Raw genomic sequence first — 23,449 nt, 5'->3', positions numbered from 1 at the left:
CAGACGATAAAAATTTTGGTGTTTGTCCCTCCGTTTTTTTTTCACTGAAAATGTCAGCATCGGCTGCTGAAAGTTGTGTACACACTAGCCGAAAATCGTACGATTTTACCTCGGACGGGAATTTTCGGCAGATTTTCAACTAGTGAGTACCCCACTTTAGAGCCTATTGGAGGGAAAGGAAACACCCCCATTCACACAGCACACAAGAACAGAGCTGAGGCTGTCAATCATTGACTGTGTGCTGGAGCTCCCTCCCCTGTGATCTTTTTACCTCTTGGTGTCAGGAAGACTTGTCAGATGTGACTATGCAGATAGCAGAGGAACGTGGCAGCAGAGAGAAATCAAACTTAGTGCTCTGGATTGAGACAAGTACACACTATAGAAGTATATGCTTTGTTATATTTCATGTTTCACAACCACTTTAAAGGTACAACACCTAAAAGTTTAACTCATTCTCTGTTTAATAATAATAATCTGCAGACCACAATGGTTTAAATATAGTTCTAAATTAGGTAGATTATGCTTCCCAGGACCCCCCACCACATAATTGTGTGTAGCAGGATTCCCAGCCATTTTGCTGGATGTGGGTCCGCCTGGGTTACCGCTAGTACCAACAGCACATTTAACCACTTTCAGACCGGAGGATTTGGCTGCTCAATGACCAGGCCCTATCTTGCGATTCGGCACTGCGTGGCTTTAACAGACAATGGCGCGGTCATACGACGCTGTACCTAAAAGGGAGCTTTCTTTTGGTGGTATTTGATTACCTGTGCAATTTTTATTTTTTGCGCTATAAACAAAAACAGAGCGACAATTTTGAAAAAAAAAAAACAATATTTCTCTTACGTCCTCCGACAGTCGCCGCCCACTCATACAGTCTTCACCAATGGGGTATTGACTTCCTCTCCTTAGGAGTAGCTAGGCAAAAGACTTGTTAAAACAAAAGCATTTCCATAGACACACCCATGGGGGCTGTCCCACTGGTCCAATACCCCTCCTGCAATAGCCATCCCAACTCAGTTTGTCTTCTGCCTAGTTCAGGAGTAGTCAGGCTTCCCTGTGCTGGGGCTACAGTCTCAGCCTTCTTCTTCTATTTTATAATTTTATTTTCTGAAAATGTAATTTTTTCTTTGCATTACTAGCTGTTTATTTTGTCAGCTTTTAGTTAGTCGGATCTTCGGACGAAGATGGAGTTTGCGGAGCTGGGAATCGGACTGGTCGTCCTGGTTATCCAGGACAGAGGATCAGATGGAATACCAGCCCGCCATCGAGCGTTTTGCAGGGTATGTGTTCGCCCTGGCCTCACAAATGACCCATCCCTGTCCCCAGGGATGCAGCCTTGTGAGATGGCTACCTCACCGGACACATGCACGGTTCGTCCGTGCACTCCTGGTGTCCTGCGTTTTTGTCTGGCGGCACTCCCCTGCCATCTGAGGGTGGGCAGTTTTCCGTTTAATATGAGGCACCCCACGCCATCGGGTACAGGTAAGTACACTCTGTGTGGGGCCTCTGTCTGGGGTCGGCAGTCCTCTATGTCTGTGGTGTCCCCCATGTCTGTGCGTTTTTGGGCTCCCTGATACTGGTCCCTGCGGGGGTTTTTTCTCTCACAGCCTGCGCTGTGTGGGGTTTGGGGGATCCCTCTCCTGTGTCACTAAGGTGCTTGGAGGTACAGACTAGTGTGGCGACTGCTGCGGGGTTAAAAACCGCCGGTCCGCCATTTTAGGTGTTGGCAGCATGTCTGGCTTCACTGTGGGCGCTTGTATAGCATTGTGTGTAGTGTATTTTGGCGCCTTACGACGCCATCTTGTGTGTGGCAACGATCGTTCCGAGCACATGTCGGCGGCCATTTTGCCGAAGCCTCTCATTGCTTTGCATAGGCATCCATGTTTCCTTAGCCTGCAGCCTCTGTTCAGTCTCTGCAGAGACATCACTTCCTTCCTTTACTCAGGAGCGACCGAAGGAGCTGGTAACACACTTCTGGGGCTCTGTCCTACTGTCCTTTCTTTTCCTCCATTGTGCAATCTTCCTGGCTCAGTTTGTCCCTGCGGGGGGTCTGTGTTCCACAGCCATTGTAGCTGTGTGCTGCGGGGTCCGCGGCGCGCTTAAAGGGCCAGTACCTAAAAAAAAAAAAAACTTTTTTTGCAATGGAATCTCAGGACAGCAAATTCCCTACAGCTTTGGTGGGGGATTCAAGTTATTCTGAATCCTCTACTCTGACTAATTTGGCTGCTGTTGTGGCGACTTTGGTGTCCAAAATGGATGTGCTGATGTCTAAACGTGCTGCTAGAAAAAGGCCTAGGATTTCTTTTTCTTCTAAATTCTGAATGTGACATGGTTGCTGTAGGTAGCGTGCCCCTTTCAGGGTCTCGCTCTTCTCAGGACCCGCAAGAGCTTGAGGGGGAGGCGGAGGTTACAGGAGTGGATGATTCCCCCCCCCCCCCTGGGACGCCGGAGGAACGCGCGGCTATGGATGCGCTGATTTCTGCCATTAAAGAAACACTACATTTAGAGGATGAGCCCAATCCTCCGGGTGTTGTGTCATCCTTTGGTACACACAGGACCCGTAAGACGGCGCAGGTTTTTCCCTGCCCTGCTGAGTTTCATCACACTGTGAATGAACAATGGCGCAATTTGAAACACACCTTCACGGTGCCTAAGAGGTTTCAACTTCTCTATCCTTTTGCGTCTACTACGGTTGCACGCTGGTGTGTGGCTCCTCAAGTGGATCACATTGTAGCCAGATTGAACAAGGCTACACTGGTTCCTACCAAAGATTCTCCGGTATTTAGGGATCCTACGGATAGGAGGCTGGAAGCGCTTGCCCGCCACACTTATGTGGTGGCGGGTTCCATGCTCAGGCCTATTTTTGCCTCTGTCATGGCGGCTCAGGCTGTGGCGGACTGGACCAAGGTGCTCAGACGCACACTCGTGGCTGATTCTGCCCCCCCCCCCCACTACCGTGGAGATGGTGGACCAGATTTATCAAGGGGTCATGTATTTGTGCGATGCGGCCTTAAATGAGGCCCCTTTAGCTGCGCGCCTGTCCAGTGTCGCAGTGCTTAACCATCGGCTGATATGGTTGAAGAGCTGGTCGGCTGACCAGAAATCTAGGAAGGCGATGGCTGACATTCCCTATGCGGGGTCTCGCTTTTTTGGGGAATCCCTGGATGAATTGGTTAAGGGAGTCACTGGGGGCAAGAGCACTCTGCTGCCCCAGAATCCTAAGGGCAAGTTTTTCCACGGCAAGCGGGGTCCCGCCTTTAAACCTAATCAGGGTTCCTTTCGTGCCTTCAAGTCACAGTACAAGGGGAAACCCTTCAAGGGCCAGGGTGGCCAGAGAAAGCCCTGGGCCAGCAAACAAAAATCCGGCCAAGCTGGTGCGGCGGCTCAGTCCGCTTCTGCCTGAAGGGGCGCCCTCACCCATTTCAGGGGTGGGGGGACGTTTGCGCGGTTTCCTCCAACCTTGGCTGCTCCGAGTTCAGGACAGGTGGGTTCAGGAAATCGTTCGATCAGGGTACAAGATCGAATTTCTTTCACGGCCGGCGGACAGATTCTTTCCCTCAAATCTTCATTTGACCCCAAAGCGGTTACAAGACCAGCATCAAGCGGTGCAGGATCTCCTCGCTCAGGGGGTAATTGTCCCGGTGCCTCATCGGGACAGGTTTCGGGGGTTTTACTCAAATCTGTTCACTGTGCCCAGAAAGGAGAGCAAAGTGCGTCCGATTCTGGACTTGAAAGCTCTGAACCGCTTTGTCCGCGTTCGAAAATTCCGCATGGAATCGCTCGGTGGTGGCCTCTCTGAGCCCGGGAGAATTCCTGGCCTCTATCGACCTGAAGGATGCGTATCTACACATCCCCTTATTCGAGGGTCATCAGAGGTACCTCCGATTCACTATCGCGGAGGAACACTATCAGTTCGTGGTGTTACCTTTCGGTCTCGCTTCGGCTCCAAGGGTCTTTACCAAAGTGTTGGCGCCTGTTCTAGGACTGCTGCGGGCGCAGGGCATTGCGGTCTTGGGTTATCTGGACGATCTCCTGTTAAGATCGAGTGCCAGCCAGAGCCTGCTGCACGATCTGTCCACTACGGTCCAGACGCTCCAGGAGTTCGGTTGGACGATTAACGTTCAGAAGTCGACCTTGTCTCCTTCGGTTCATCTCCCGTATTTGGGAATGGTTCTGGACTCTGCTTAAGCAAAGGTGTTCTTCCCGGAGGACAAGCTCCGGACCCTACAGTCCTAGGTCAGGTCCCTCAGGGACAACGAATCCTCATCACTTAGGACCTGTATGCGGTCTCTGGGGTTGATGGTATCGGCCTTCGAAGCGATACCGTTTGCACAGTTTCACACGCGGTCTCTTCAAGCGGAGATCCTGGCCAGGTGGGACATACTACCTCAGTCCTTGGACATGAGAGTGTCTCTGAGCCGCCAAACCAGAATGGATCTCTTGTGGTGGCCTCAGTCCCCGGCTGTGTCGGAAGGAAAATCCTTCCGGCTGTTACTATGGACGGTGATTACCACGGATGCCAGCCTGTCAGGCTGGGGTGGCGCCCTGGGCAACCTATCTGCCAAGGGCACTTGGTCGGAGGAGGAATCCTCCCTTCCGATCAACATTTTGGAATTAAGAGCGATCAGGCTGTGCCTGCTCCATTGGTCGGATCGTCTTCAGGGCCGTCCTGTGCGGGTGCAGACGGAAAATGCCACTGTGGTGGCGTACATCAACCACCACGGGGGCCCAGGAAGTGACCAGAATTTTGTCTTGAGCCGAGACACATGTCCCGGCGATCTCGGCAGTTCACATTCTGGGTGTGGAGAATTGGAAGGCCGATTATCTGAGTTGCGAGACCCTGGACCAGGGGGAATGGTCCCTGCACCCGGAGGTATTTCAGATGCTGTGTGCGAAGTGGGGATCCCCGGATGTGGATCTGTGGCTAATCCACAAGGTGGAAAGGTTCGTGGCAAGAACGCGCGATCCTCTGACAGATGCCTCGGATGCGCTGGTGGTGCCATGGCATCAGTATCGTCTGATCTATGCCTTTCCTCCGATTCAGTTGTTGTCCAGGTTCCTTCGCAGGTTGGCCTCGGAACCAAAATTGGTGATTCTGGTACGAGGACATCGTTCACCTGGCCGTCGAGGCGCCTTGGCGGCTGCCAATGCGGGAAGATCTGCTGTCTCAGGGTCCGATCTTCCATCCTGCTTTACAGTCGCTGGCTTTAACGGCATGGCTGTTGAAAGCCAGGTCCTGAGAGAAAGGGGTCTCTCTTCGGAGGTCATTCCTACATTAATCAAGGCTAGAAAAGCCTCGTCTGGTAAGATTTATTACCGAACTTGGAAAGCTTATTTTGCCTGGTGTGAGTCCAGGGGTTTCTCTCCTCGTTCATACTTGGTGGCGAGAGTGTTAGCTTTCCACCAATCTGGTGTGGACCAGCGCCTTGCATTGGCTACGATTAAGGGCCAGGTTTCTGCACTGGCTGTTCTTTTTCAGCGCCCTGTGGCGTCTAATTCTTTGATTCGCACCTTCATTCAAGGTGTGCATCACTTGGCCCCTCCTAGAAGGGAGCCTCTGCCTCCATGGGACTTGAACTTGGTTCTGTCCGTGTTACAACGTTCCCCGTTTGAAAACATCAGGGAAATTTCATTACCTCTGCTATCTGAAAAGGTTGCTTTTCTGGTGGCGATCACTTCTGCTCGCAGAGTGTCGGAGTTGGCGGCGTTGTCTTGCCGCTCCCCTTACCTGGTGGTTCATAGGGATAAGGTCGTCTTCCGACCAAACCCGTCCTTTCTTCCAAAGGTGGTTTCGGATTTTCACCTCAATGAGGACATTGTCTTACCTTCGCTCTGTGCGAATCCTAAGCATCCTAAGGAGATTGCGTTGCATTCTTTGGATGTTGTCAGGGCGATCAGGGTTTACCTGTCGTCGACTGAATCCTTTCGGAAATTGGATTCTCTCTTTGTCCTTCCTGAGGGACCTCGGAAGGGTATGGCTGCGTCTGCGGCGACCATTGCAAAATGGATCAGACAGACAATTGTTCAGGCCTATTCGTTGAGGGAAAGGGTACCACCCTTCCCTGTCAAGGCGCACTCTACCAGGTCGGTGAGTGCGCCTGGACTTTCCGACATTAGGCCTCGGTGGCCCAGGTGTGCAAGGCTTGGTCGTCAGTGCACAACTTTTCCAAATTCTACAAAATTGATGTTCTCTCGGCTGATGCCTCCTTTGGCCGCAAATTTCTCTGTGGGGCAGTCCAGTAGGGGACCCAGGTTATATTGCGGGTCCCTGTTGGGGTGGCTATTGCAGGAGGGGTATTGGACCAGTGGGACAGCCCCCATGGGTGTGTCTATGGAAATGCTTTTGTTTTAACAAGTCTTTTGCCTAGCTACTCCTAAGGAGGAAGTCAATACCCCATTGGTGAAGACTGTATGAGTGGGCGGCGACTGTCGGAGGACTCAGAGAAAGGAATTTTACGGTAAGATTTTACAAAAATTCAGTTTTTTCATTCTCAAAATTTAAATTCTCAAAAAAAAAAAAAAAAATGTAAAAAATCAAAATTTTTTAACATTTTAAGCCAATTTGTTTTCTTCTACATATTTTTGGTAAAAAAAATCACTATAAACGTATTTTGATTGGTTTGTGCAAAAGTTATTGCGTTTACTAAATACGGGAAAGATTTATGTAATTTTTATTGTTTTTTTTTTTTTTTTACTAGTAATGGCTGCAATCTGCGATTTTTTGCGGGACTGCGACATTGGGGCGGACAGATCGAACCCCTGACTGACATTTTTGACACTTTTGGGGGTACCAGTGACATTACTACAGTAATCAGTGCTAAAAATATGCACTGTTACTGTAAAAATGACACTGGCAGGGAAGGGGTTAACAGTATTGGTGATCAAGGGGTTAATGTGACCCTAGGGGCGTGATTCTAACTGTGGGGGTGTGTGGCTTGTGAAGTCATCACAGAGACATGCGATCCTATATAGCAGGATCACATGACATCTGTGATCACTTCAGGGAGAGGTACGGACGGCTGTGTATACATCAGCCGTCCGTCCTTCTCTGTCAGCAGGGGGAGATTGCAAGGAGCTGCCTGTCACGCGCATTACCTTTCCCGCTGACGAGCGGGGGCGGGAGCGCACCTCCGGCGGCGCGCGATCGCCCCCTTGCTCCTTCCTGGCGAGCCCTGTGCATGCATGGGACTTTGCCTGGGAGAGCCAGACTGCCGCTGTACATCTGCGGCGGCTAGCGCTAAAGTGGTTAAGCATGTTCTCCAAGTGTGAGCACTGAGACAAGGAACAGTCCAGTATCTTTGGGTTTTTGTATCTATTTTGAACTTGGATGGGAGAAGGGATGAGTGGGATACTCCTCTGGCTCAACTATACACAATTTGAGTGGGACAACTGAAAAACGACCATAGGCGCTGGCTAGATGCCGGTCAATGCCGGTTGACGCTGGTTAATGCTGACTTGCTGTCTGTTAGCGCTGAACTGACTTCTGACACTTTCATGTGGCACAAAGTCCTAATTAAAGCTTCCTTTACCCCTCTTCACTGAGGTAGCTACTTGTAAGACTGCTGCATTGCTTAACACTTCAGGGCCCGCACCGACACCCTCTTTCACACACACTTATCTTCAGGGCTTAATCACTGGCACCCCCTTTCCAAGCCCTTTCTACTGGTTAGCTGGCTCCTGGATCCCTCCGACCTTCTGGAGTGGTGTCCTATCCTAGGCAGACCCCTGGGCAGTTTACACGAAACTGCTTTCCTGGAAACTTTTGCCCCAGCAGCTCCACTCGGTCCTCAGCACACTGGATCCCTCTCTGCAGCTCAGCTCAACCTTCTGTCCTTCAGGCTGACCGCCAAGGACACCTTCTTTAGTGCTGACAGCAGTAAAGACAGCCGTCACCCTCCTCCTGGGACTCTGCTTCCCGCCAAAGACGCCCTGTCATGTGCTCCCCTCAGACTTATACCCCATCCCAGGATGCACTGCGGCAGATTCTGCCCTCTGGGATAGATGCGAGCCCTGGTGTGCTATTGGTCAGGTTTCCTCCACTGCCCAATAAGAGCCATTGTTGGACAACAGGCACACCTGGGAACACGTGACAGCCTAGCTGAACAATCAGACCCCCCTGATAAGTAGGCAGGGCCCCCCTTATGGGTTTTCCTAGCCCCTACCTAGGAGGGTGCTACATGTGTATACTTCAGAATAGGCATGTCTAAAAAATGTGTGCTCAAGCCATCAGAAAATCATTACGGTTTGAGAAAAATGGATGGAATAGATAGAGTACAAAGGAAAAGCAACAGACTAGCAAATATTTTGTCTTCCCTGACCAAAATGTTTTAAAGCTCACATTTTCTATCTGCACTTGCCCTTACACTTGTTTGCCTATTATTTCTTTTCACTTTTCAAAAATGCACAAACATGTCTTCTGTTATGGCAGCTCATTTATTAAGAATCAGCAGCCAAACACTGCATTGGCCAAAAAAACACACATGACCCCTTGGTTCACACTGGTGCTGGAAATATAAAAGATTCATTGCATTTCCCCGCATCGCATCGCACTCCAAGCAACTGCACGGTGTCCATTCGATCTGCCTCAGGAGTCAATGTTATCTAAACAGCACCCCGAAACAGATCGCAGAATGGAGTGCGATTGCCAGAATCACATTGCGAGGGTATGAGCACCTATGCAATGCGATTCAGGTGCGGAGAAAAAAAGGGTTCTGCATCATTTTGGTGCGAATGCGATACAATTTCAGCCATATGTATGGCTGAAATCGCTCTGCACAGATATTGCATGTGATGTGCACAAGAATGAGGTGCGAATCACATGCGATGTCTGTAATCGTACCAGTGTAAACCTAGCCTTACAACACACTTCACCGTGGTATGCGCATAGTCATGCTCTGCAATGGATTGGCCTCTATTGTACAATGTGATAAATTGCCATTCACAATTTTCAGAAAGAAACAAATATTGGAACTGTAGAAAATGTAAATAAAAACCAAACAAACTGGATGATATAAATGAATGTGTATGAATGTCTGTATTTGTAAGCCAAAGATAAGAAAGCTTTTTTTTAGTAAAATGTTTACATTTAACCCTTCTTTTTAAATGTATTGTTTTTTAAAACTCTATATACACCTAATACATGTAATACTGTAACAATCTGCATATCAGTTTCTTTTTCTATTTCAGATATTTGTTTCACATTTGAATTCAGACATGCTGTGCAGCAAAGTTGACAGTGTCAGCATCTAGAAAAAAACTGTACTACCATCAGAGCCGGTTCACATTTATGCGGCTGCGGCGTTCGCATGTAATGTCGGAGCGCACTGCTCCTTCATTACATGCGATCGGCTGTGCGGTGCGAGTTAAGCCATACACTTTGTATGGCTAAATTCACACCGCACCCGCAGCAAACACGCACAGGACCCTTTTTTGCAGCCGCATCAGGATCGGATCGCACAGCGGTTCACACTTGTGCGATCCGATCCTGTGCGAACTGCAAGATCGCACTGCGATATGCGATCAAACTGGGGGTGTCGTTAAGATTACATTGACACCCCCAGCATATTGCATATGGCAGTGTGAACTGCCGGGGGTGCGTTTGCGATGCAGGAACAGGCTGCGAATTCGCAGCCTTCCCGCATCGCATAAGTGTGAACCGGGGCTCAATGTTTAATAACAGTTTATTTTTAATAATGATTTAAAGCTGAATAGTAGGAATTCAGCTCCTTAGTAAAAAGTGAAGGCACCCCATGAGTTAAGTCCAGTGGGATGCATGACATCTCCTAGCCTTATTTCTATTATTTATATCTGATAACTTTTATTGTACTCCCAGAAGTCAGCTATCGCTGTAGTTCCAGGAGATTCTTCTGAGCCCTGCATTGTGAACAGAAGAGTCGCTGCAGCTGCCTTGCCCACCACCCCCTTCTCCTCCTGCCCAATTACAGAAGCCTTAGTATTACTGTATTAACAAATTCACAAAACACAAAGGCTTCTGTGAATGGGCAGCATAGTTGCTCTGTGTGTTTCTCTCCTCTCAGATACCCAGAGTGTCTCTCCGCAGAGCAATAAACCTGTGAAATGTAAATAATAGAGATGAGGCCAGGATATGTCATGCAGCTCCTTGGACTTAACTCATAGCGTGCCTTACTTTTAAAAAAGTGTCTGATTTCCTGGAATTCAGAGGTAAACCAGAGAAGAAAAGGTTACTACTATTGCCCCCCCTGACAGGGTTAAGCAGATCACAGATATAAATAAAAAAACTGATTGTACAATCTCCATGCAATCTTATTTAGATTTACCAAAAATATATGTCAGGGCTAATTAAATATTACTTTCAATTTATATCCATTCCTGGTGGCTCTTGCACTAAATAGTTGTTAATAAAGCTAAAGGAGATTGTACAATGAGATTTTAACATGTATAGTGAGGTTCTGCGTTTGTCATGGCACTTTTTCTGGGCTGCTTGATCTGCGCAGAATCAATACAGATCCTAATATTGCATTTATTAACCACATACAGTAATGAAGTTACAATATTTTTGAAACTGTTGTCCTTCAGTTCATCACATTTAGATAAAAAGGTAAGAGACATTTTCCAAGAACAGACAGTCAGACTACTGTATGTGCTAAACCAGAACCTTCGACAACTTGAGATTCACATTTATAGGTGCAGTGTTTTCCTGGCTGTGAAGAGCCCCATACATTTATTATGCTGAATGCTTATTGCAGGTCAACACACCAAAAATGCAACAGCCATAATGTATTTCCAACATCCCTCAATCAAATGACACGGGGCCACTCACTAAAACTAGAGGAAAGGCGGTTTAACCTTAAAATACGCAGGGGGTTCTTCACTATGAGAGCAGTAAGGAAGTGGAATTCTCTTCCACAACCAGTGATATAAGCAGGGAGCATCGATAGTTTCAAAAAACTATTAGATGGGCACCTTAAAGACCACAACATAAAGGGGTATACAATGTACGGTTAACAGCAAACACACACACATAATAGGTTGAACTAGATGGACTGATGGCTTTTTTCAACCTCACTAACTATGTAACTATGTAAATGTATTGGTGTTAACATAGTCCACTGAAACTCTCAAGTGAATGCATTTTGACTGTGCTGAAAATGCAGCAGAAATCATGAAAATGCACTTGTATGAAAGGACCTTAATTACTTCTGGACCAGAAGGTTTTACCCCTTTAATGACCAGGCCATTTTTTGTGATTTGGCACTGCGGTATTTTAACTGTACCCTAATAAAATTGATGTCCTTTTTGCCCCACAAATAGAGCTTTCTTTTGGTGGTATTTGATCACCTGTGCGATGTTTATTTTTTGCGCTATAAACAAAAAAATATATATTTTTTTTTTTTTACTTTTTGATATATAACATTCCCAATAAAAAAATGTTTTCATCATTTTAGGCCAATTTGTATTTTTCTACATATTTTTGGTTAAAAAAAAAACCCAATAAGTGTACATTGATTGGTTTGCGCAAAAATTATCTGGTCTAAAAACTAGGGGAAAGATTTATCCCAATTTTATTTTTATTTTTTTTTACTAGTAATGGCGGCGATCAGCGATTTTTAGCGGGACTGCGACATTGCTTCGGACAGATCGGACACCTGACATTTTTGACACTTTTGGGGGACCAGTGATATTACTACAGTAATCAGTGCAAAAAATATGCACTGTTCCTGTACTAATGACACTGGCAGGGAAGGGGTTAAATAAATGTGTGTATGGAAAAATTGTGCGCAGGATCTGTGATCAAAATAAAGCTGCAACCTTAGAACCAAATGGGGATAAACTTGTGTATAAAAAATCTGGTGCGCTAAATTGATAAGTGTCACAAATCAGAAGTGGAATTGACACTATATGGAGTGTCACTCACACTTCTGGGGTGTGTGCCGTGTTTATTATACAGTAAAAACTGTATGTGCACTGTGAGCAAGTGTGCACAAGGGTGCAGGGAGTGTGTGTGTTCCGTGATAATCAACACTCAAATTTACAAAAATGGAAATACAAGTGATGGATAAGAGTATCCGCAAACAAAAATGCAGGTGATAAGTAAAATATCCGAAAATAAACAGAAAAGACAATAACCCTCAGCGGGGTTGTGACGCTCAGTTCAAAGTGATGACACCTCTGTAAAGTGTGCAAAGAAAAAGGGGGAAGTGTCTCTAGTCCCAATTAAATTCCCACAGGGATGTGGAAAGATCCAAAGGAAAAACTCCTCTTGAAACTATCAGGTGCAGAAAGATCCGACCACCCTATTGGGGACTAGCCCCTTACCAGAATGAAGAAGATATAAGGGCGTTCGTATCAGCTCAGATGTGAAGTGGATGCTCAGGAGGGGGAGTGGATCACTCAGATAGGGGGGTTCAGCCTCTTACCAGATCTTGAAATAAGCAGGGCTAGTATATGCACTCCAATGCTGGTGTATCCTCTCAATCCTGGCTGTCCACACTCTGGGCGGTGACTCTCTGTGGCCAAGGTGAAGTCTCCCAAATGTATCTCATCTGCTGCCACTTCCAGCAATGTCTCCTCTCAACTTCCTCAACTTTAGCACACTTGCTCACAGTGCACATACAGTTTTTACTGTATAATAAACACGGCACACACCCCAGAAGTGTGAGTGACACTCCATATAGTGTCAATTCCACTTCTGATTTGTGACACATATCAATTTAGCGCACCAAATTTTTTATACACAGGGAAGGGGTTAACCCCAGGGACGCTCAAAGGGTTAAATGTGTCCCTAGGGGTGCTTTCTAACTGTGGGGGGTGGGCTTGCTGCATGAACACAGAGACCTGTGATCCTAAATAAGATGAACACAGGATTCCTGTGTTCATTACTGACAGAACAGCGGTCCGCCGTGTTTATAACGGCAAACCACCGTTCTGTCTCCACGGGGAGCAATCGCAGCTGCCGAACCCACGAATTGGCTTCCCCTGTGGCGAATGGGAGGCGCACATCCGCCAGTGGTCCCGCGAAGCGACGTACAGATACGTTGTTTCGCAGGGCAGGGCCGACCTGCCGCAGTATATGTACTGCTGGCGGTCAGCAAGTGGTTAAAGGAAATCTAAGGTCACACTATACCCTTCCATTTTATAACATCAGCAATCAGCAGTGTAATAGCAATATGAGCATTTGTTATATTTGACAATCCAATATAGGCTTACTTAAAGAGGAAGTAAACCCTCCTCTGCAACCTGTACCTATAGGTAAGCCTATATTAAGGCTTACCTATAGGTACTGTAAATATCTCCTAAACATGTACCGTTTAGGACAGGGGTAATGAATTAAAATTCAAGGAGGTCCGGTCGCTAAAATTTTCTTTGGGCCGAGGTCCGGATCTGAAGTCTGTGCTATGACTCAGAAAGATGGGCAAAACAAAACGTGTTCATCAGCGTTGTTCTTAACATAAAATATGCCCATTTGAGTGCCCCTTAACATAAAATGTGTCCGAGAGCGTGACCCTTAGCATAAAATTTGCCCATCAGCGTGACCCTTAACATAAAATAAGGGGCACGCTGATGGGCACATTTTATGTTAGGGGGCACTCTGATGGGCACATTTTATGTTAGGGGGCACGCTGATGGGCACATTTTATGTTAGGGGGCACTCTGATGGGCACATTTTGTTAGGGGGCACGCTGATGGGCAAAACAAAACGTGTAAATCAGCGTTGCTCTTAACATAAAATATGCCTATTAGAGTGCCCCTTAACATAAAAAATGCCCATCAGTGTGCCCCATAGCATAAATATGTCCATCAGAGTGTACCACAGCATAAATATGCACATCAGCATGCCCCTTAACATAAAATATGCCCATCAGTGTGTACTACAGCATAAATATGCACATCAGCATGCCCCTTAACATAAAATATGCCCATCAGCATGACCCTTAACATAAAATAAGGGGCACGCTGATGGGCACATTTTATGTTAGGGGCACTCTGATGGGCAGAACAAAATGTGCCCACCAGCGTGACCCTTAACATAAAATATGCCCATCAGCGTGCCCCTTAGCATAACATTTGCCCATCAGCGTGACCCTTAACATAAAATAAGGGGCACGCTGATGGGCATATTTTGTTAAGGGTCACGCTGATGGGCACATTTTATGTTAGGGGCACTCTGATGGGCAGAACAAAATGTGCCCACCAGCGTGACCCTTAACATAAAATATGCCCATCAGCGTGCCCCTTAGCATAACATTTGCCCATCAGCGTGACCCTTAACATAAAATAAGGGGCACGCTGATGGGCATATTTTATGTTAAGGGTCATGCTGATGGGCACATTTTATGTTAGGGGGCACCCTGATGGGCATATTTTATGATGGTGGGATCGCTGATGGGCAAAAGAAAACGTGTAAATCAGCGTTGCTCTTAACATAAAATATGCCCATTAGAGTTCCCCATAGCATAAATATGTCCATCAGAGTGCCCCTTAACATAAAATATGCCCATCAGTGTGTACCACAGCATAAATATGCACATCAGAGTGCCCCTTAACATAAAATATTCCCATCAGCGTGACCATTAACATAAAATAAGGTACACTCTGATGGGCACATTTTATGTTAGGGGGCATTCTGATGGGCAAAACAAAACGTGTAAATCAGCGTTGCGCTCAACATAAAATATGCCCATTAGCGTGCCCCTTAACATAAAATATGCCCATTAACGTGCCCCTTAACATAAAATATGCCCATCAGCTTGTCCCTTAGCATAAAATATGGGGCACATTTTATGTCAAGGGAGTACTCTGATGGGCATATTTTGTTTCTTTTATGGGGCACTCTAATGAGCACAACAAAATATGCCACTTGTCTGCACACTTGTTAAAGCTTTTTTTTAAATGCAGATATTCCCCTCTAAAAATGTGCTCCACATACCTGGAGCCAGGAGCTGTCCAAAAGCCGCGAACAGGGGGGCGGGGCGTGCACATAGTGTCACACCCTAGTTCGCTGCCCTGCTTAGAGGAAGCCGCAGTCAGGAGCAGGGGGCGGGACGCGCGAGTGACGTCACGCCCCTACTCGCGGCCCGACAGGACACCGCAATGTCTATCAGTCAGGAGCAGGGGGCAGGGCGCGCGCGTGACGTCACGCCCCTACTCGCGGCTCGCGGCCTGACAGGACACCGGCTGCAAGTGAGCCGGGAGCCGCAGTGAGGAGGGGGCAGAATACAGGTGGCGGTCCGGGCGGAAGCATCGCGCGGGCCGCCAATGGACCGCGGGCCGCCATTTAGTGACCGCTGGTTTAGGAGATATTTACTTTGCATGCAGCCAGTGAGATCACTGGCGCATGCGCTCTGAAGGAACGGCCGCTCGTGCCCTTCCTTCAGAGCCCCGTGCCGTGACCGTCGGCTCCCATGTGCATGCTGCGAGTGACGTCATTGTGGCTCCAGCCAATTAGATGGCCGGATGCCGCAAACCCGGAAGAAGGGCGACACAACATGTCACCCATGAGATAGGTGAGCGGTCGGCACTTTGGGGCTTCGTTCTAAGGTAAGTATTTCATAATGAGCTAGTATGCGATGAAAGTGATCTAACTGACATTTTTGACACTTTTGGGGGACCGGTGACATTACTACAGTAATCAGTGCTAAAAAATATGCACTGTTACCGTACTAATGACACTGGCAGGGAAGGGGTTACCACCAGAGGCAATAGAAGGGTTAAGTGTATCCCTAGTTGGGGCCTTCTAACTGTGGGGGGGGGGGGGCTTTCTGCATGAACACAGAGACCTGTGTTCCCAAATAGGAGGAACACAGGATCCCTGTGTTTATAACTGACAGAACAGCTGTCTGCCATGCTTTCAACGGCAGATCGCCATTCTGTCTCCACAGGGATCCACTGATTGGCTATCCCTGTGGTGAATCGTACAGTTACGCCGTTAAGCAGGACAGAGCCGACCTGTTGCAGTAAAACTGCAGTGGGTAGTCGTTAAAAGGTTAAAGTGTATTTCAACTTTGCACTCAAATTTAAAAAAAACCCCACTATATGTTTGTTTTGTGTTCCCATTCACACAACATATATATATATATAAATAATGAAAGTAGAAATATTGGCAACACTTTTTTATTTTGGATAAAGTACAGGATAACCTCTGTCAGGTTTTTTTTTGCCATCTGTGTCTCTTCCTCTTACTTACTGTCCCATAGCCAAAACAGGAAGTGGGAGAAATCCCCCCCAAAGAGACTGAACACCATAGTGTTCCCAATGGAAGCTATCCCTCCCCTCTACTACTTTTCTAGAAGCAACCCAAAATGTGGGATTTTTTTTTTACTTTCACTTTCGATGATAACAGTAAACATGACAAATACAGACGGTGAATCTCCCTAAAGGGGTCGCAGACAGCAATAAAAACCTGACTGGTGTTATAAATACTCTAAATTCTATACAAAAATGAAAAAAAAAATCCTTTAGTTATAGTTAATTATAGTTTAAAAATGTCTTACTTTCCTAGATGTTCGAAGCAGGTCTCAGGAAGACTGCAAGATACTCTGAACAATTTTAACTGCTTCCGGTCCGCGCTATAGCCTATATACGGCTGCAGCGCGGACTCGAATTTTCGGGAGGCCGTTTTTAAACGGCCTCCCAGAAGCAGTCTCCCCGCGCGCACCCGAGAGCGCGCATCGGGGAAATTCTGTGTCGGCCGTGTCCCTTGGACACAGCCGATCACAGATCGTGGTGAATGGCCAATCACAGCGGCCATTCACCACGTGATCGGACCGTCCAATGAGAGATGATCTCATATGTAAACATATGAGATCATCTCTCATCGCCGGCGCTCCTTCCTCACACGGAGCCTGCAGTGTGAGGAAGGAGGGGGAGCCTCACAGCGCCAGGGACACAGAAGAAATGTAATCAGGGCACAGATCACTAGTGCCCTGATTACAAGAGGTAAAACACATACACAAATTGCCCACAGTGCCCGCCTACAGTGCCCCCCCATCAGTGCCCACAATCAGTGCCCATAGTGCTGCCAGTCAGTGCCCATCAGTGCCTGCTCATCTAGGCACTGATGAGCACTGACTGGCAGCACTATGGGCACTGAGTGTGGGCACTGATGGTGCTGCCCATCAGTGCTCATCAGTGCCACCCGTCAGTGTCCATCAGTGCCATCCGCCAGTGCCCATCAGTGCCGCCTATCAGTGCCCATCAGTGCCGCCCGTCAGTGCCGCCTCTCAGTGCCCAGCAGTGCCACCTCTCAGTGCCACCTCTCAGTGCCCAGCAGTGCTACCTCTCAGTGCCCAGCAGTGCCAACTCTCAGTGCCCAGCAGTGCCGCCTATCAGTGCTCATCAGTGCCGCCTATCAGTGCTCATCAGTGCCGCCTATCAGTGCCTCCTATCAGTGCCGCCTATCAGTGCTCATCAGTGCGGCATATTAGTACCTCCTCATCAGTGCCCATAAGTGCCACCTCATCAGTGCCCATAAGTGCCACCTCATCAGTGCCTATCAGTGCAGCCTATCAGTGCGCATCAGTGCTGCCTCATCAGTGCACATCAGTGAAGGAGAAAAATTTATTTATTTTCAAAATTTACTCGCAGAAAATAAGAAAAACTTTTTTTTTTCAAAATTTTCTGTCTTTTTTCTTTTTTTTTGTAAAAAATAAAAAACCCAGAGATGATTAAATACCACCAAAAGAAAGCTCTATTTGTGTGAAAAAAATGATAAAAATTTCATATGGGTACAGTGTAGCATGACCGCGCAATTGTCAGTCAAAGTGTGAGAGCGCTGAAAGCTAAAAATTGGTCTGGATGGGAAGGGTGTTTAAGTGCACAGAAGGCAAGTGGTTAAATGAAAAGGAACTCAATCTATCCACTCTGACACAGAGGGCAACACTGACTTTCCCTTCTTTATGATATACAGTACTACAGAATACCAGTTTCTAGTGCTTTAAAGAGGAAGTAAACCCTCCTCTGACACTTGTACCTATAGGTAAGCCTATGATAAGGCTTACCTATAGGTACTGTAAATATCTCCTAAACATGTACCGTTTAGGAGATATTTACCTTAGATGCATCCAGTGGCGTCACTGGCGCATGCGCTCTGAAGGAACGGCTGATCCGTGCCTTGACCGTCGGCTCCCGCGTGCGGGAGTGACGTCACCGTGGCTCCGGCCAATCAGATGGCCGGATGCCGCGATCCCGGAAGACGGGCGACTGGACATGTCGCCCGTCATACAGCTAAGCAGGCGGCACGGCGGGGGCTCGTTCTAAGGTAAGTATTTCATAATGAGCTAGTATGCATACTAGCTCATTATGTGTTTGTCTTTCAGGGTGAAAAAAAAAAAAAAAAAGGGGTTCACAACCTCTTTAACCCTTTTATAGGGCAAACTGGGAGATTTGCAAAAACTGGTGTACACAGAATCTGGTACAGCTGTGCATAGTGACCAATCAGCTCCTAGCTTCAGCTTGTTCCATTAAGATATGACTTTCACATTGGTCCGATTTGATATGTCAAATCGCATGTCAACCAATCTATTAACCTTCTATGATGAAGTGAGCTGCCACCTAGATAAAGGTAAGCCTGTGGATGTGGTGTACCTGGACTTCGCAAAGGCCTTTGACACCGTTCCCCACAAACGCTTACTGTTCAAACTAAGGAAGGTAGGTACCTGGATAGAGAACTGGCTCCAGGGGAGGTTGCAAAGGGTGGTGATTAATGGGGAGTACTCGGATTGGGTGGGTGTGGAAAGCGGGGTCCCCCAGGGTTCTGTACTGGGGCCAATCCTGTTTAATTTATTCATAAATGATCTAGAGGAGGGGATATCGAGTAAAATCTCAGTATTTACGGATGATACTAAACTAAGCAGGCCAATATCTTCTGGGCAAGATGTGGAAACCTTACAAGCGGACCTGAACAAAATTTTGGGGTGGGCAACTACATGGCAGATGAGGTTTAATGTTGAAAAATGTAAAGTAATGCACCTGGGTGCCAGAAACCAGAAAGCAAGCTACTCACTAGGGGGGGAACCTCTGGGTGAGTCTAGGATGGAAAAGGACCTGGGGGTACTGGTAGACAACAGGCTTGGCAGTAGCATGCAATGCCAAGCCGCTGCAAGCAAAGCCAACAGAATACTGGCATGTATCAAAAAGGGGATTCACTACAGAAATAAAGAGATTATTCTCCCACTCTACAAGACTCTGGTCCGGCCACATCTGGAGTATGCTGTCCAGTTCTGGGCACCGGTCCTCAGGAAGGATGTGCTGGAACTGGAGAAAGTCCAGAGAAGGGCAACAAAAATAATTAGGGGAATGGAGGACATCAGCTATGAGGAAAGACTACAAGCACTGAACTTATTCTCTCTGGAGAAGAGACGATTGAGGGGGGGTATGATATCAATGTACAAATACTGTACTGCCAACCCTAGCATATGGAAAAACCTATTCAGAGAAAGGAAATACAATAAGACACGTGGCCACTCACTAAAACTTGAGGAAAGGCGGTTTAACCTTAAAATACGCAGGGGGTTCTTCACTGTGAGAGCAGTAAGGATGTGGAATTCTCTTCCGCAAACAGTGGTATCAGCAGGGGGCATTGATAGTTTCAAAAAACTATTAGATGGGCACCTTAAAGACCCCAACATACAGGGGTATACAATGTACGGTTAACAGCAAACACACACACACATCATAGGTTGAACTGGATGGACTGATGTCTTTTTTCAACCTCACTAACTATGTACTATATCAAATCTGAGCCATTTGCCAGCAATTTCACTGTCCGAATCGGTTTCTGTACTACTTTTGGCATCTTCGGGGGGGGGGCAATTTACATAGACATCTGTGTAGGAACCCGCACATATATGTGTGAAATCGCCCCCAAAGCTGGACTGAAATGCAGGCTTGAAATTGTGCGAGTTCAGCTGAACTCACACAATTTCAAAAAGGCCTCAGTATGAACCTAACCTAAAACCTAGACGCCGATTGGTTATTATATACAGCTGCACCAGTTTTAGTAACCCCCCCCCCCCCCCCCACAATGTTCAAATCTAGCTTACAACTGATAATGAGACCTGCTAGCACAGTACAGTTAGGTTTAATTATGGTAAGCAATACCTCCTCAGCCCCATCTGCATTGCAGAGGAAAACTTCAGTTTTGGAGTTTTCAGAAAAGAGTAAGTAGAAGGGTAAGTAGCGATTTTTACATTTTTCATAGATTTTTCTATTAGGAACATGAAACACATATAAAGTAGGTGTTATCCCAATTTGAAATACACTGGAGTGGAAATACACATTAAAGTTTGAGCTAGTTAGACTGATAGATAGGGCTTACACATATATAGACATCCACTTAACAGGTAGATAATGTAAATCATATAAAAAACATGCAATACATTAGTTTCACAAATCTTTAAAGTAAACACTGATTTGCATAATTAAGGCTAGTAACAACAATTACTTCAAGGATATATGTAATAGCAATGAATAGCTGATAATGCAGTGTTAAAAAAAAAAAAAAAAAACATCTATGCTGACTTTAATGACAACTGTGGTTAAACAAGCAGGAACAGAGATCACAGGATTACCTTACCTTTGGTAGCACTGCGATGACAAATGCAAAAGGCTTGCTTTGAGCACAGTCTCAACATCAAGCAGTGATCATACACTTATCTTAAGCAACTGAGATCAACAAATTTCTTCCCACGGTCAAATACTAAAATAAATTTATGACCCTTACCAAATGCATTCTGAAAAAATATTTTCTCACGGAAATAGAGATCTTTTCCATTGAAGCCACTGACCACCCGCAAAAAATAACTAGAAATGAAATCAGCCAAATGATTTTTTTGAATTACTATACATTCTGCTCATAAAATGCTTAACCACAGAATCCAGGCATAGATTTTAAATTCGAGTCATTTAAAAATGGACACTGTTAACATGTAAGATGTATTTCCATTTTTAAAGACAGATAGAACCATAAAAAAGCCATTAGAAAGTGTTTTATCTTTTATTACAAAAGCACATATGCAAATGTCTCACAGGCTGGTCATACCCACGATTCAGTTCAGTTTTGAAATGTTTTGTGGACAAGACTCCGATTATATGGTAATCATCACATCCAAATATTTGGTATACTTCCCTTTTATTTATTTAGTCTCCATTTGCAGGTTCCGCAAATCATTGCTAAGGTTAAACGGAATAATAGGCAAACAGTCAATGTCAGACCTAAAAAATGGTGCCTCATCCCTATAATGGAAAGAGTGGAAAATTCCCCTGGGTATGGGACTGTAACGGCACCTTGTAATGAAAAATAATAAATTGTAATGAATTGTTTAAAAAAGTAATTTTATTAAATAATTCCATAAAATTGCTGTTACATAGCGTGCATAACAGCATGAACAACAAATAGCAGCAAAAGACATGGAAAAAAAGAAGAAAAAAGCACCATACAGTATAAAATTATGTCAGTGGCCCGACACGTTTAGGGGTCTGAAAAAGCTCCTTCATCAGGGGTGTAACTGAGGTTGAATAACCTATATCAATATTGGTGCATAGGTACAATCCATGTCATAGATAAAAACAGTGAGAAGACAACAGCCAGAGTTCCAGAGGGGTGGATCAGCACCTTCTGCCCATCAACAATTCATGATTTTGTGGTAATCGCTGATAAAAGTGATTGAAGTGCAAAGACCACCAGATAGAAAGTCCTGGGTGCTGGGGTAAAAAAATGAGTGCAAGCCCAGAAACAGGTTCCAAGGCAATGAAGAAAATAATGGTGTGTCTATGTGATGGCAGTAAACAAACTGAATAGGATGGAATTGAATTGAATGGAATTGAACACACAGCCCAAAATAATATCAGCATCCAGCTTCACACCAAAATATCATACTGGCTAATAACTGAGATCCATAGGATAAAGCTATCTTAATTACATAATGCACCACCATTCACACCTAAAAAATGTTGATTCTTTTTTTTTTTTATAAATATAACTGTCCATGGGTTTATGACAGGCACATCTTGTAAGTAAAGCAAGATATGTGTGTCTTTGTAGAGCTCATAGACTACCTGCCACTCTTGGCTTGAGTGATCTGTGTGTAGTAAATATTAATTTCCTTTTTTATGCAAGGGGGAATAAGTGAGTAACAATTCCAAGATATTTTTCAGGGGACTGAAAAATAAACCAGTGCTAGTCTGAGATCGGTTGCACCACACACTTGCAAAAAATGAGAATGCAGGCCAATAAATCATCTGTGCAGATTATCCTGCCCTGGAAACAACTGTAACCACTTCTGGACCGGAAGGTTTTATCCCCTTAATGACCAGGCCATTTTTTGCAATACGGCACTGCGTTATTTTACCTGACAATTGCGCGGTCATGCAAAACTGTACCTTTGGTGGTATTTGGTAACCTCTGCAGTTTTTAGTTTTTGAGCTATAAACAAAAAATTCTAAAACAAAAAAACCAAAAAAAATAAAAACAATATTTTTTACTTTCTGCTATAAAATACAACCAAAAAAAATGTAAAAGTCAAACTTTTTCATCATTTTAGGCCAACATGTATTCTGCCACATATTTTTGGTAAAAAAAATCCCAATAGGTGTATATTGATTGGTTTGCGCAAAAGTTATCACGTCTACAAACTAGGGGATAGATTTATGTCATTTTAATCTATTTATTTTTACTAGTAATGGCTGCGAGCAGCGATTTTTAGCGGGAGTGCAACATTACAGCAGACAGATCGGACACCCAACTGACATTTTTGACACTTTTGTGGGGACCAGTGACATTACTACAGTAATCGGTGCTAAAAATATGCACTGTTATTGTACTAATGACACGGTCAAGGAAGGGGTTAACACCAGGGGCGATCATAGGGTTAAGTGTGTCCCTAGGGGATGCTTTCTAACTGTATGGGAAATTGACTCATTAGATGAACATAGACATCTGCAATCCCGAATAGCAGGAACACAGGATCCCTGTGTTCATCTGTGACATAATGGCGGTCTGCCTTGTTTACATAGGCAGACCACCGCTCTGTCTCTATGGGGAGCGATCGCGGGTGGCCAATCAGCGCGCCCCCCACTGGGTATTACACGTTTTGCGGAATTTTGCGGCGGCTGGTTGGCAAGTGGTTAAAGCCTAAGTGCAGCCAAAATACCCAAAATAAAAAACAGAAAAATCAAACATAACTTACAGCAGGGTTTGACAAATTTGCTTAGAATCTAGGAGCCAGCTAAAAAAGTTAGAGCCAGTTTTTTAAATCAGCTGCCCAGCGCCCAGATCTGCATATCCAGGGCGTCGGCCAATAAGAATTGCTCACGCCTGATGCCAAGCGAAAAAAGACCAAAAACTAAAAAATAAATAAATAAAACCACAAAAAAAAATGTTTTTTTTGTTTGTTACAAGATTTTGTAAACAATGGGATTTTCGTACTTACTGTTAAATCAATTTCTAGTGTATTATATTGCCTTCTCC

The 23,449-nt window shown here is 45.6% G+C and overlaps 1 long non-coding RNA gene across 1 annotated transcript in view; it reads right to left on the bottom strand.

The window, feature by feature from the left end:
• Positions 1 to 20,631, bottom strand: part of LOC309551362 — a 715,521-nt gene extending 694,890 nt beyond the window's left edge. Inside the window, exon 1 of the long non-coding RNA XR_014225072.1 lies at positions 20,558 to 20,631. This is a non-coding gene — a long non-coding RNA (uncharacterized lncRNA). The remainder of the gene's footprint in view (positions 1 to 20,557) is intronic.
• Between the last annotated feature and the right edge of the window lie 2,818 nt (positions 20,632 to 23,449).

The sequence above is a fragment of the Pelophylax lessonae genome, assembly GCF_965119305.1.
Source record: "Pelophylax lessonae genome assembly, chromosome: 3".
Lineage (NCBI taxonomy): Eukaryota > Metazoa > Chordata > Amphibia > Anura > Ranidae > Pelophylax > Pelophylax lessonae.
This window is presented reverse-complemented; position numbering and strand designations above follow the sequence as displayed.